Genomic DNA, 16,087 nt, shown 5'->3' with positions numbered 1-16,087 from the left:
CCCGACTGTTCCTTGGGAGATGGGTCAGGACACCATCATGCCTAGAGGGATCAAGAGGGCGTACTTAAATGATGAGGCTCGGTTATGGCACCAGATCTTGAGTAATTATGTGATGCCGAGTACTCACGAGACGGAGATCCCGGCTGCTATGATCACCCTCCTATGGGGTGTGATGGAGGGAAATGACCTTTATCTGCCACGCTTTATCTGGCATTTTATAGCCAGGGTCCACGTCCGAGGCACCCTCCCTTTTCCGTATCTGGTTACACTACTAGGCCGTGGAGCTAACGTGCCATGGGAGGATGCCGATGAGAGACCACCAGCGACGGATTGCAGGAATATCATTCCTCACAGCAGGAACTTCTTAGCTTCGGGCTACAGAGCACCACCCTTCACTGCTAGTGATGAGACAGTCCCACCGTCTGCTGGACCCTCTTCATCCACAGTTGCCACTGCTGCCCATGCTGCTACCACTGCACCTTCACCTGCCTCTGAGCCCGTATACCGCCTCGTGCACCGCCTATTCCGACAGCTTTATCAAATGGAGTGCCGTAACTGGCGCCGGTATGAGATATTGGAGCGTCGCAGCCAGCGACGCTATTCGCATCTGAAGCTGATGATCCGACAGGGTGGTGACATCCCCTCTGAGCCCGACACACCATCTGAGCCATCAGAGGAGGAGGAGGATGAGCACGAGGAGGATACTCATTTCCAGGAGGAGACCCATCAGTAGGCAGCCACAAAGCAGGCTGCCCCGCATCAGGAGGTTATGCACCAGATAGTGGCTACAGATCCGGAGATCCCGATCCAGTCAGCCCGCCTCTACAGTTATCAGACCCTCAGCCCACCACCACCATGGAGCCTCCAGCTGCCATCCCTACCAGTGATGACACCCCTTCACACCCGGCTTGACTGAGCATCAAGGACGATGCTTCATTTAAGTGTGGGGAGGTCGCCATCTCTGGCGTTTTTATTTTGGTGAACCACTACATCTTTTTTTCTTTTATTTTGGATATTTTTCTGTATTTTTCTTTTACTGTTATTTTCTGAGTACTTATACATTGCTGCTTTTTATGTATTCTTACTCTATTTTTGCATTCTGCATTCTTAGTTCATATTGCAGCCATTTAGTTTTTTTTAGTTATTTAGTTTAGTTTGCAATTCTAACTTATTAGTGGATTAATTAGTATAGTTTACCCTTTTTAGCATAAGATAGTATAGCTTAAATTGAAAAATATAAAATGGAAGTAAGCTAGGAAATTGAACATAACAGATTTAAATCCATAAACCTTGTATATATAGCATTACATGATGTAGTTAAGTTGATAACATTTCATCAAGGAGGAACATTAAAACTTTAAAGGCTACCCTAAATAATTTTTTTATTAGAATAATGGGAATTTTTAACTAAACCTGCATAACATATATGAATGATATATGATGCTTGAGTTAGAGAACACACAGCCCGTGAGTCTTGAGCTTAATTGTATGGTTGCATTCAAACCATAATTTCATTTCTGTGTGTTTCACTTCTTTTTATTCCGATGTTCTTTACTTTGCTTTAATCTATATGTCCAATTATAGAATATAGAATATAGATACATACCAAGAGAATGATTGAGGCCATCATTTGATTTTAGCTCACTTACCCCAAAATAACCTACCTTTCACATCACCCTTGTCAGCCCCCTTGAGCCTTTAAAATCCCTTTTATTCTATTTAGCCTCACTACTAGCCTTAAGCAGAAAAAAAAAAAACAAAATAAAATCCCAAGTTAAATCATTGGTTAGCTTAAGATAGAAAATTATGAATAGATTAAAACATGGGAAACCTATTGGGAACATGGATGATAGAAACAAAAGGTAGAAGAGTTAAAAGAAATAAAATAAAATTTGAGAAGGATGCTCATGAGAAATCAAAGTGATTCAATTACCATGTTCATATGTATAAAAAAAAAGTTATTTTTCAGCATTTAATAAAAGGGGATACAAAAGAACTCCCCAATGCAAAAATGCACATGGGATAAAAATAAAATTGAAACATGAGCATGTAACAACAAGTGGGAAAATATGGGAAAATAGGTAAAGAAGTTTTGTTTCACCAGATATGTATGTTAGGTGAGATCTTAGTCTAATTAAGGATTCACTTATTAGCTCACTTAACCTTATACATATATCCTTACCTTTACCTTGGCCCCATTACAACCTAAATTAAAGACCTCATGACTTTTTGGTATAACTATATTTTATAATTGTTGATTGGTTAGATGAAAAACAAAGCTATAGAAAGTAAGAATAAAAAGAAAAGTAGAGTGAATAAACCCAATAAACACTGAGTGACTAGAGGGTAAACACAAAATCCAGTGATGGTTCAATAACTCATCAGCATATATCTGTACTTAAATTACTAATTGTTTTGCAAGTTTGTACAATGTTTTCTTTCCCATCTCATTTGCTAAAATGCTTCATTATTTAAGGATTGGCTATACATATACATGACTCCTTGAGAATGTGAACTAACTTGACTACATGTAAGCTTTATATATGAGTCAAAAAATTGGAATTGCATGACTCAATTAGGTAGATGCATTTAGAATAGGTTGCTTTGCATAACATTCCACCACTTTAACCTTACCTTATTATTTACCTTGGATTTAGCATGAGGACATGCTACTGTTTAAGTGTGGGGAAGTTGATAAATACATATTTCATGAGTTATTTTGTGCTTAATTTGAGTGATTTATTTAATCCTTCACCCACTTATTCATATTAATTGCATGGTTTTACTTTCCCTTCCTCATTATGTGATGTATGTGAAAAACATGTTTCCTAAGCTTTAATATTAATTATTTTAATTACCTTTATTTCCATTCGATGCCGTGATTAGTGTGTTGAGTAGCTTCAGATATTCTAAAGTAGGAATGACTTAAAGGATGGAAAAGGAAACATACAAAAATGGAAGTAAAGCACAAAACGGAACTTCTAAAGAAACTGGCATCCACGCGATCGCATGGACGAAGCGATCGCGTGCCAAGCGCGAATCAGCAGCGACGCGGCCGCATGACTGACGCGACCACGCGTCTTAAGCAGAACGCACATGACGCGGTCGCATGACTGACGCAACCGCGTGGCAACGAAATGCTCCGAATGACGCGACCGCGTGACCCACGCGGACGCGTGACAAAGGCCACGCACCAGAAATTGCAGAAAACGCTCATAGCGAATTCTGAAGCCCTTTTTGGCCCAAATCCAAGTCCAGAAGGCATAGACCAGAGGTTATGAAGTGAGGGAACGCATCCATTCAGGGAGAGCTCACCAATTTCCACTTTCCAAGCTTTAGATTTAGTTTGAGAGAGGTTCTCTCCTCTTTCTCTTAGGATTAGGATTAGGATTTAGGACTTCTCTTAGTTTCTAAGAGTTACGCTCGATCCAGGTTTAATATTTACTTTAAATTATGTTTCTATGCTGCTTTTTACTTTAATACTTTTATTCGTAACTATAAATGTTGCCAGCTTGACTTATGAATTCTTTCCATGTTAAGATTTGAATTAATGATTATTTGAGGTATTTCAGTTATTGATTGCTTTCTCTTTAATTTGTGTTACCATTGCTTTCCATCTAAGGATACTGTTATTCCAGCAATTTACTTTTTCCCCTTTTGGTCCTGGTTAAGAAATCAGTAACCCAACAGTTATCAACTCAACTTAATTGATAATCGTTATCTTGCTAATTGAGCTGAACTTTAGTAATCCCAACCTTTTCATAGGAAATAAATAGGATTCAAAGGCCAATTTAATTAGTCCCTTGACTTACTTTTACTTTAGTAAAGGTTGACCAAGTGGAATTTAGATTCAACTTTCATTATTGTTGATAGAGATAACAAAGTGGACTTCTAATTTCTCTTACCTTGCCAAAAGTTGCTTTACAGTAATTATTTATTTTAATTGCCATTTACTTTACTAGTCATTTAAATCACTTGCTTCTCACCTCCTAAACCCCGATTACAACCTTTATAGCCAATAATAAGAACATACCTCCTTGCAATTCCTTGAGAAGACGACCCGAGGTTTGAATACTCGGTTAACAATTTTTAAAGGAGTTTGTTACTTGTGGCACCCAAAACGTTTGTACGAAGGGATTTCTATCAGTTTAGAGACTATATCTACAATGCGACTGTTTTTATGAAATTCTTTACTGGCAAAAATAACCAACGTCAGTCGTGTATGAAGGGGTTGGGTTTTGGGAGGGAAATGTTTGGAATTTGAATGGTGAGGTAGGTGGGGTTTTATGATGGGTTTTTTGGGGAATATGGGATGGATATGAGTGGTGAAGAGATTGTGGGGAATGGTATTTAAGGGTAGAGTGTTATGGAAAGGTGTGAAGAGGAGAGAATGAGAGGTGGGGTAGGTGGGGATCCTGTGGGGTCTACAGATCCTGAGGTGTCAAGAAATTCTGGTCCCTGCACTTTTCTGGCATTTAAACGCCCTCTGTGTGCCATTTCTGCCGTTTAATGCCAACTCTGCTACCTTTTCTGGCGTTAAATGCCAGGCTGATGCCCTTTTCTGGCATTTAACGCTGATGCACCACTATTTCATGGTACATCTTGTGCTTAATTGAGTAGATTTTTATCCACTATTCTCACACTTATTCATGTAAATTGCATGTTTTATATTTTTCTTCCTAATTTTGTGCTACGATTGAAAACATGTTTCCTGGTCCTTTAAATTGCTTATTTTAATCCTCTCTTATTACCATTCGATGCCTTGATATGTGTGTTAAGTTATTTCAGGGTTTATAGGGTAGGAATGGCTTAGAGGATAGAAAGGAAACATGTAAAAGTGGAAGGAATACAAGAAACTAAAGGAATTGCTGAGCTATCCAGCCTGACCTTCTGGTACTAAATCGACCATAACTTGAGCTACAAAGGTCCAAATGAGGCGGTTTCAGTTGCGTTAGTAAGCTAACATTCGGGGCTTTGCATTGATATATAATTTGTCATAGCTGCTCTGAAGATAGGCGACGTGCACGCGTGGATTACGCAGATGCGTGACCTGGAAAAAATACAATCCACACTCACGCATGGACGATGCTCACGCGTGACTTTGCCGCATGCTGGACGTATCAGAAATTGTTGGGGGCGATTTCTGGGCTATTTTTGACCAAGTTTTCAGCCCAGAAAACATAGATTAGAGACTATAAAGTGGGGGAATCAATCAATTCATGCAACAACTTCTCATTATGAACAATTTTAGATTTTAGATGTAGTTTTCTAGAGAGAGGCTCTCTCCTCTCTCTTAGGTTTTAGAATTAGGATTTCTCTTAGTTTATGGTTATTCCTTCATTCCAGGTTCAATATTCCTTTAATTTATATTCTCTTCTACTTTTATTCATTCTACTACTTTAGTTTGTTTATTTTCCCAATTTGGTATATGAACTCTTCATGTTAGATTTGTATTTATATTTAATGCAATTTGAGATATTTCAGATTTATGATTTTAATTTAGCTTTTTACATTCTTAGCTTTAATTGATGAATTGATTAATAGGAGACCCTTGAGTTGGAATATCAAGGCATTTTTATTCGAATAGATTTTCCCCTTTTGGCTTTGGTTGAGTAATTGGTGATACTTGAGTTGTCAAACTCAGCTGTTGATTGAAAATTGGGAATTACTGATTGATTTGGATACCTCTAAAGCTAGTCTTTCTATAGGAGTTGACTAAGACTTGAGGAATCAAATTGATTAGTCCACTTGACTTTACTTTATTTAGTAAGGGTTAACTAAGTGGGAGCAATAGACAATTCTCATCACACCTGATAAGGATAAATAGGATGAGATTTCCAGTTCTCATACCTTACCAAGAGTTTTTCTAGTTATTAATTTAAATTTCCTTGCCAATTTATTTCCTTGTTCCTTATTTCAAAAACCCCAAAAAGATACTTTTCCATAACCAATAATAAATCATACTTCCCTGTAATTCCTTGAGAGACGACCCGAGGTCTAAATACTTCGGTTATCAATTTTATTAAGGGTTTGTTACTTGTGACAACCAAATTTATTTGAACGAAAGGATTTTCTGTTGGTTTAGAAACTATACTTACAATGAAGATTTATTTGTGAAAATTCCTTACTAGCATAAACCCTTTCGTCAAAAATGGCACCGTTGCTGGGGAATTGCAAACGTGTGCCTTATTATTGGTTACTGTAAATATTTTCTTTTTGCTTATTTATTTGTTTTTTGTTTTTATTTTTAATTTTTATTAGCTACTATGAATTCTAACCCCTCTGGTTTCAAGTTTGGTTCCAATGTTGTTATAAGGAATGGAAACTATAATGAAAATAGGCATCAAGATTGGAAGAATCAAAGATGGGGGGAGCCATAAGGATTTGATCAACCCTCTTGGCAACAACCCCCTCCAATGCACTATAACCAACAACCATTCTATGATGCATACCAAGACAATAGTTATGGTGGACCTTTTCGTGACAACCAACCTCCACCAAATTACTATGGTCAAGATCCATTCCAGGGAGCATACCAAGATGATGAATATGGTGGATCCCCCTGTGGTTACGAACAAGCCCCACCATATGCTTATGAACCCCCTTGGTGCACGAAATCACAATCACACTTTTGCAATTCCGCACAACTAACCAGCAATTGCACTGGGTTGTCCAAGTAATACCTTACGTGAGTAAGGGTCAATCCCACGGAGATTGTCGGCTTGAAGCAAGCTATGGTTATCTTTTAACTCTTAGTCAGGATATCAATAATTCTCAGATTTAATTGTAAAAAGTAAAAGAACATAAAATAAATACTTGTTTTGCAGTAATGAAGAACAGGTTGAGGTTTTGGAGATGCTCTGTCCCCTGAATCTCTGCTTTCCTACAATCTTCTTCTTCACACACGCAAGGCTCCTTCCATGGCAAGCTTTATGTTGGGCATCACCGTTGTGAATGGCTACTTCCCGTTCTCTCAGTGAAAATGTTCCAAATGTGCTGTCACCACATGGCTAATCATCTGTCGGTTCTCGATCATGTTGGAATAGGATCCATTGATCCTTTTGCGTTTGTCACACGCCCAACACTCGTGAGTTTGAAGCTCGTCACAGTCATCCCTTCCCAGATCCTACTCGGAATACCACAGACAAGGTTTAGACTTTCCGAACCTCAGGAATGGCCGCCAATAATTATAGCCTATACCATGAAGGTTCTAATCTTAGATTAGAAACACAAGAGATACACATTCAAGCTTGATTGCATATAGAACGGAAGTGGTTGTCAGGCACGCGTTCATAGGTGAGAATGATGATGAGTGTCACGGATCATCACATTCATCAGGTTGAAGTACGAATGAACATCTTAGAATAGAAGCAAGCGTGATAGAATGGAAAATAGTAGTAATGGCATTAATTCATCGAAACACAGCAAAGCTCCTCACCCCCAACAATGGGGTTCATAGACTCATGCCATAGAAGATACAATATGAAATGTGTAGAGTGTCATGAGGTACAAAATGAATCACTAAAAGTGGTTTTTATAATCAACTAGTGACCTAGGGTTATAGAAAATGAGTAAGCTAGGGTGTTTAGTGTAAAAATCCACTTCTGGGGCCCACTTGGTGTGTGCTTGGGCTGAGCATTGAAGCTTTCATGTGTAGAGACTTTTCTTGGAGTTAGACGCCAGCTTTTGTGCCAGTTTGGGCGTTTAACTCCAGCTTTTATGCCAGATCTAGCGTTTTGACGCCAGAATTTCTATGCTTACTTGGAGCGCCGATTTGGGCCATCAAATCTCGGGCAAAGTATGGACTATTAAATATTTCTGGAAAGCCCAGGATGTCTATTTTCCAACGCAATTGAGAGCGCACCAATTGGGCTTCTGTAGCTCCAGAAAATCCACTTCGAGTGTAGGGAGGTCAGAATCCAACAGCATCTGCAGTCCTTTTCCAGCCTCTGAATCAGATTTTTGCTCAGGTCCCTCAATTTCAACCAGAAAATACCTGAAATCATAGAAAAATACACAAACTCATAGTAAAGTCCAAAAATGTCATTTTTGAATAAAAACTAACAAAAACATAATAAAAACTAACTAAAATATACTAAAAACATACTGAAAACAATGCCAAAAAGCGTATAAATTATCCGCTCATCACAACACCAAACTTAAATTGTTGATTGTCACCAAGCAACTGAAAATCAAATAGGATAAAAAAAAGAGAATATACAATGAATTCCAAAAACATCTATGAAGATCAGCCTTAATTAGATGAGCGGGGCTATTAGCTTTTTGCTTCTGAACAGTTTTGGCATCTCACTTTTTCCTTTGAAGTTCAGAATGATTGGCATCTATAGGAACTTAGAATTTAGATAGTGTTATTGATTTTCCTAGTTCAGTATGTTGATTCTTGAACACAGCTACTTTATGAGTCTTGGCCGTGACCCAAAGCATTTTGTTTTCCAGTATTACCACCGGATACATAAATGCCACATACACATAACTGGGTGAACCTTTTCAGATTATGACTCAGCTTTGCTAGAGTCCCCAATTAGAGGTGTCCAGAGCTCTTAAGCACACTCTTTTTGCTTTGGACCACGACTTTAACCGCTCAGTCTCAAGTTTTCACTTGACACCTTCACGCCACAAGCACATGGTTAGGGACAGCTTGGTTTAGCCGCTTAGGCCAGGATTTTATTCCTGTGGGCCCTCCTATCCACTGATGCTCAAAGCCTTGGATCCTTTTTATTTTACCCTTGCCTTTTGGTTTAAAGGGCTATTGGCTTTTTCTGCTTGCTTTTTCTTTTTCTTCTTTTTTTTTCCTTTTCTTCTCTTTTTTTCGCCATTTTTTTTTCGCATATATTTTTTTCTACAAGCTTTTCACTGTTTTTTCTTGCTTCAATAATCATTTTTATGATTTTTTAGATTATCAATAACATTTCTCCTTTTCCATTATTCTTTCAAGAGCCAACAATTTTAACATTTATAAACAACAAATTCAAAAATATGCACTGTTCAAGCATTCATTTAGAAAGACAAAAAGTATTGCCACCACATCAAAATAATTAATCTGTTTTAAAATTTGAAATTCATGAACTTCTTTTTCTTTTGCAATTAAAAACACTTTTTATTTAAGAAAGGTGATGGATTCATAGGACATTTATAGCTTTAAGACATAAACTTTAAATTTTATTAATCATGGAATGACAATAAGACTCAAAAATAAATATAAGAGCAAACCAATAATAATTAAAAACAGAAAAATAAATTACTCTTAAAATAGATTCTATTAATAGAGGTTATCACAGAGTTAGGACTCAACAACCTTGATTTTGAGCAGTGGATGCTCCTTCAATCTGTGGGGTGTTTGGTCCTTCAAGGGAGAGCTTCTGACGCTTCAGCTCCTGTAGCTCACGCCCCTGCTTCTCCTATTCCTTCAGTAGCTTGCAGAGCATGCAGTTTTGATTTTGCTGTTCTTCCTTAAGTTGTTCCATAGCTTCTTGCAGCTTCATAACAAATGCTTCTAGGCGGGTCTAGTAGTCAATTTAAGGGATTTCTGGGAGGAACTCCTGTGCCCTCCTTTTGATGGAGTTGTCTTGCACTTGTCCTTCCACTGACTTCATGGTGATTGGGTGTTCGATTGGGATGAATTCATCTACTCCCATCCTCACCCTAGCATCTTTACATAGCAGAAAAATTAAGCTTGGATAAGCCAGTTTGGCTTCAGTGGAGTTTTTGTTTGCAATTGTGTAAATCTCACAAGAAATCAGATGATGAATCTCCACTTCTTTTCCCAGCATAATACAATGAATCATCACTGCCCTTTTGACAGTGACCTCAGAGCGGTTGCTAGTGGGCAATATAGAACACCCAATTAAGTCCAACCAGCCTCTTGCGACTGGTTTGAGATCTCTCCTCTTGAGTTGGTTTGGGACACCTTTTGAATTGGTTATCCACTTAGTTCCAGGGAGGCATATGTCCTCTATAACTTGATCCAACCCCTTATCTACCCTCACCATTCTCCTATTAAAGGATTCTAGATCATCTTGTAGTTGAGGCAATTTGAAGACCTCTCTTATTTTTTCCAGATGGAAGTAAATAAGCCTCCCTCTGACCATAGTTCGGTAGGTGTGAAAGGCGGTTCCAGTTATTCTCTGCTTATCTGTTAGCCACAGATTTGAGTAGAATTCCTGAACCATGGTTCTTCCAACCTTTGTTTCAGGATTAGCTAGAATTTCCCATCCTCTGTTTCAAATTTGCTCTTGGATCTCCGGATATTCGTCTTCTTTCAGATTGAATTTAACTTCTGGGATCACTGACCTCAGACCCATTATTTTGTGGTAATGGTCTGCATGTTCTTTGGTTAAGAACCTCTCTTGATTCCAAAGACTCTTTGGAGTATTCTCTTTCATGCCTCTTAAATTGGTTTGTTTTCCCTTAGGAGCCATGATCTTGATGAGTCTTAGCTCAGTGATCACGGAGAAACACACCAAACTTAGAGGTTTGCTTGCCCTCAAGCAAAAGAAAGGAAAGGAGAGAGAGAGGAGGATAAACAAGTTTGAATGGTGGAGAGGAGGGGATGGCCGAATGTGTATTTATAAGAGGAGGGGAGGGATTTCCGAAATTTTGAAAGAGATATGACATAGAGATATGATTGGTGGAAGAAAATAAAATCATGATATGAAAAAGATGAGATTTTTAATTGAAAAAGATATAAAGAGGTTAAATCTGAAATAAGAAATAAGAGATGATATGATGAGTTTGAAAAGATTTTGAAAGAAATTGAAAAGATACTTGAGTTTTTTGAAGAAGATTAGGGAAGGATTTGAAAGTAATTTGAAAAGTGATTTAGAAAAGTGTTGAATTTTTGAAAATTGAGGATGAATGATGCAAGTTTGAAACATGTTTATGCAGAAAATTATGAGTCAAAACATGAAAATTTGAAAAATTTTGAAGTGGAAAACAAAATCTCCTCCCCCTGCCTTTCTGGCGTTAAACGCCCAGAATGGTATCCATTCTGGCGTTTAACGCTCATATGTTGGCGATTATGGGCGTTTAACGCCCAGCCAGGGTACCTGGCTGGCGCCAGAAATCCTTTGTTACTGGGCATTTTTCTAAACGCCCAGGATGCTGCAATTCTGGCATTAAACGCCCAAAATGGTACCTTTACTGGCATTAAACGCCCAGAATGGTACCCATTCTGGCGTTTAACGCCCAAAATGCTCCTTACTGGCATTTTCTTGCCAGTGAGCTCCTTTTCTCTGCTTTTTGCGCTGAATCCTTCTGTAAGTCTGCGAATTCCTTCAATTTTGATGATTTATCTTTGAAGAAAATTTATTTCAACTTTTGCAAGTATTACTTAAGACAAATAACTTGCTAATGGCTGGGTTGCCTCCCAGCAAGCGCTTCTTTATTGTCTTTAGCTGGACCTTGACTGAGCTTTATTCATGCCTCAGTTTTGAGCATTCTTGCTCAAAATTGCTTTCAAGATAATGTTTGATTCTCTGTCCATTAACAACGAACTTTTTATCAGAGTCAAAATCCTGAAGCTCAACATATCCATATGGTGACACACCTGTAATCACATATGGTCCCCTCCACCGGGATTTTAATTTCCCGGGGAATAGTCTGAGCCTAGAGTGAAACAACAGCACCTTCTGTCCTGGATCAAAGACACTAGATGACAGTTTCTTGTCATGCCACCTTTCTGCTTTCTCCTTATAAATTTTTTCATTTTCAAAAGCATTGGGTCTGAATTCCTCTAGCTCATTCAGCTGGAGCATTCTTTTCTCTCCAGCTAACTTAGCATCCAGGTTTAGGAATCTGGTTGCCCAGTAGGCTTTATGTTCCAGTTCCACGGGCAGATGACATGCCTTGCCATATACCAGCTGGTATGGAGAGGTTCCTATAGGAGTCTTGAATGCTGTTCTGTATGCCCACAAAGCATCATCCAAGCTTTTTGCCCAATCCTTTCTACGAGCAATTACAGTCCGTTCCAGAATTTTCTTTAGTTCTCTGTTAGAGACTTCAGCCTACCCATTTGTCTGTGGATGATTCGGAGTTGCCACTTTGTGGCTAATTCCATATCTGACCATAGCAGAGTAAAGCTGTTTATTGCAAAAATGAGTGCCCCCATCACTGATTAGTACTCTGGGAACACCAAATCTGCTGAAAATATGTTTCTGGAGGAACTTCAGCACAGTCTTAGTATCATTAGTGGGTGTGGCAATTTCTTCTATCCATTTAGATACGTAGTCTACTGCCATCAGAATGTAAGTGTTTGAGTATGATGGTGGGAAATGACCCATGAAGTCAATTCCCCATACATCAAACAACTCAATCTCTAAGATCCCTTGTTGAGGCATGGCATAACCATGAGGTAAGTTACCAGCTCTTTGGCAACTGTCACAGTTACGCACAAACTCTCGGGCATCTATATAGATAGTAGGCCAGTAGAAGCCACATTGGAGGACCTTAGTGGCTGTTCGCTCACTCCGAAATGTCCTCCATACTGTGATCCATGGCAATGCCATAGGATCTTCTGTGCCTCCTCTCTAGGTACGCATCTGCGGATCATTCTGTCTGTACATCTCTTAAAGAGGTATAGCTCATCCCATAGGTAGTACTTTGCATCAGAAATTAGTTTTTTCTTTGTACTCTGCTGTACTCAATGCGTATGAACCTCACAGCTTTATAATTTGCAATGTCCGCAAACCATGGTGCCTCTTGAATGGCAAAGAATTGCTCATCCGAAAAGGTCTCAGAGATCTCAGTAGGAGGAAGGGACGCCCCTGCTACTGGTTCTATTCGGGACAGGTGATCAGCTACCTGGTTCTCTGTCCCTTTTCTGTCTCTTATTTCTATATCAAACTCTTACAGAAGCAACATCTATCTTATGAGCCTGGGTTTTGAATCCTGCTTTGTGAGTAGGTATTTAAGAGCAGCATGGTCAGTATACCCAATCACTTTTGAACCTACTAAATAGGATCTAAACTTGTCAATGGCATAAACCACTGCAAGTAACTTTTTTCTGTGGTTGTGTAATTTTTCTATGCATCATTCCAAACACGGCTAGCATAGTAAATGACGTGCAAAATCTTGTTATGCCTCTGTCCTAACACTACACCAATGGCATGGTCACTGGCATCACACATTAGTTTGAATGGTAATGTCCAGTCTGGTGCAGAGATGACTGGTGCTGTTACCAGCTTATGTAACGACCCAACTTCCAGAACGTCATGATCGTACCAAAAGTGAGGCGTTACCAACCTGCTTTCCTTTATTAACTATTTACTATTGATCCTTTAGTTCGATATTGCATTTTAGTTTTTAAAAAAAATTCCAGAAAAATTTTGTTTTTGATTATCAAAATCCATATATCAAACATTTCAAAGTAGTAATAATCACATAATTATTAATAATAATATCTGTCATACAAAAGATTTCAAGTAAAACTCAGATACAAATCCTATCCCTCTGTATAAAATAAAAATCTTAAGCAATAAGGGCGAGGGAACTCTATGAAAGCAAATTAACCCACACTTAACTCATAAAAAAATTCTATAATCGCCCGCAGCTTCACACTGTGTCTTCGAACCTATGTCACTGAAAAGGTGGAGGATTTTGGGGTGCGAACAAACCACACATTCTCAGTAGGGAATGGGAATGCCGTAAAAGTAATGATTAACATGCAAATAATTAACTCAAGTTTCCAATGTAGTTTTCTTTATCAAACCTTTTCAAAAATTACTTAAGACTTACTTGAAACCGTTTAAATCCCTTTCTTTAAATCATATTACTTACATAAAGTGTCAACCGCATTAGCAATTCATCAGGTACAAATAGCATTCCTCAACCATCACAATAAGTAAGTAAATCAGCAACATAAATAATATACCCAAACCTCATTTCACAAATACCATTCCTCAATACTTTACTAAGTTCACAGCATCAACAAAAATATCTAATCAAACACACAAGCAAGTCACTAAGACAAACAGCACAATCACAAAGAAACAAGACAAGCAACACAAATTACAAAGCAATAAAACAAGCAAACACAATCAAATGCAAATGCGCAAATAAGGATGATGCATGTCTAGTCCTAGTGCAGGTAATGAGCTCATTTGTTGGTTTCTACCCGCTCCCGATGTAACCCGAAGCAGCTGAAACGGGTATGGCTTTCCAGTTGGCTATACCCCTGTGTACAGGAAATAACCCCTCTGCCACCACAGGGTCCACTGCACGCAGGAAATAACACATCTGCCACTGCAGGGATGTATGCCGACACACCTTCTGTATACAGGAAATAACCCCTCTGCTACTACAGAAATGGAATAGGTGGTCACGGTACTTCTGTAGCAGGAAATAACCCCTCTGCCTTACAGAATTAAAATATGGATCTGTACCGCAGGAAAACGTTCTCAGTGGTCGCACCACCATCTATCTGACTGCCTTCACGCAGTAGATCATCATACAAGAATATCTGGCGTTGCCTTAATGCAACAAATGAATAAAAATATCTCTTGGGTTTCCTCAAGCAACAAATGACCTTTCAACAGGTCCTCTGCTTTTTATTCTCTTTTATAATCATAAATACGCAAGCGGGACAAAACCCACGTCCTTGCCAACAATTTCATAAACTAAATACCTTTCCTCAAAAGAATCGGTGTAATTATCATCATAAGTTATCATTCTCGTTATTCATCTCCAGTTACATATTCTTATACAATATCTCTCTCTTTCTTTATTCAATCATGTTGTACAAACTTTACGACTTCCACTTTTGCAACCTCTTAACTCGAACCAATTTTAAAAATGTTTTCTAGTTTAATTTTCTTTCAAAAGACTCAAGAAAATTATTTATTTTAAATTCGCTAAATACTTTTCAAAGCATCACCCTCTTACTAAAAGTAACCAAATAAAACTCTTTTTCAAGTTTACTAACTTCCCAAAGACTCAAAGACCATCTCTCTTTACCATTCAAATTCAAATATTATTATTTCCCCAAACTTCTAAAAAGATCATCCTTTATTTCAAACCTAAAACATAACTCTTTTCATATTAATTCAAACTCAAAACATATTTCTTTCTATTCTTAATAAATCAACTCAAAATGGAATCCTTTTCGTAATAAATCCATCTTAAACATAATATATTTTCTCAATGAATAAAACTGAAAAAACATAATTCATTTCTTTTCTTAGTAAATCAGAATCAAATAATATAATTTCCCAAATCCAAACCTTTTAAAATAATATTTCAGACAAGCCTCAGATTTTATAAAATTTCGGTAGCACCTCCCCTAAAACTCGGACTAAGCCACCCTTACGGGTTCCCTCTTTCTCAACTATTCATGTGCCTTTTCTCAACAAGTATCAAATAAAAGGTTCTCAATCAATCAGAAAATCCACAATTCGCAATTCCCACATAATCCGTCATCAATCCAACTTCAAACTCATCAATTCATAAATTATGTTAACCAAAAGACTAACAGTTCCTCATTCCCAAATATCCAAACACATTATCACCCAACTTAACCAGAATTTTAGAAACATTGACACCAAAACACACAAAAATACGTATTATTCACAAAATCTTGGTTCTCCTATAATCAACTATTATGTTCACCCAAGAATTTAGCTTCATATAGTTTCCAATTATTATAAATTATCTTTATACTTTTAAAATAATTGCATTAGTTTACAATTTAGATTTTAAGGAATTAAATTAACAATCGATTTACGATCTCTTTACAATTCACAAGTTCAAACCTAGCTTATCAACAATTAATTCAACATCCAATGTATTGCCTACAAGCAAAATCAGAATCTCCAGCAAACATTCACCAAGCAATCCTCAATTCACATATTACTATAATCAAAGCACAAACACAATGTACTCATAGCTAGCCTAACTAATCAGGATTAAGTAAAATAAGCAAACCACTGATCATTATCATAACAACTACAAAAGTAGTCACAGTTCACATCCACAGCCAGAATCAATAAATCATGACACAGAAAATTAGTCCAGCCTTTACAAAAATATTTATATACTCTTAAAGTTACTATATTATTTCAGAAAATCAGGTTCT

The sequence above is a fragment of the Arachis ipaensis genome, chromosome B10 (genome assembly GCF_059453495.1).
Source record: "Arachis ipaensis isolate K30076 ecotype BB chromosome B10, ASM5945349v1, whole genome shotgun sequence".
NCBI classification, from domain to species: Eukaryota; Viridiplantae; Streptophyta; class Magnoliopsida; order Fabales; family Fabaceae; genus Arachis; species Arachis ipaensis.
The sequence above is the reverse complement of the archived record's forward strand: the minus strand, read 5'-3'. Positions refer to the sequence as shown.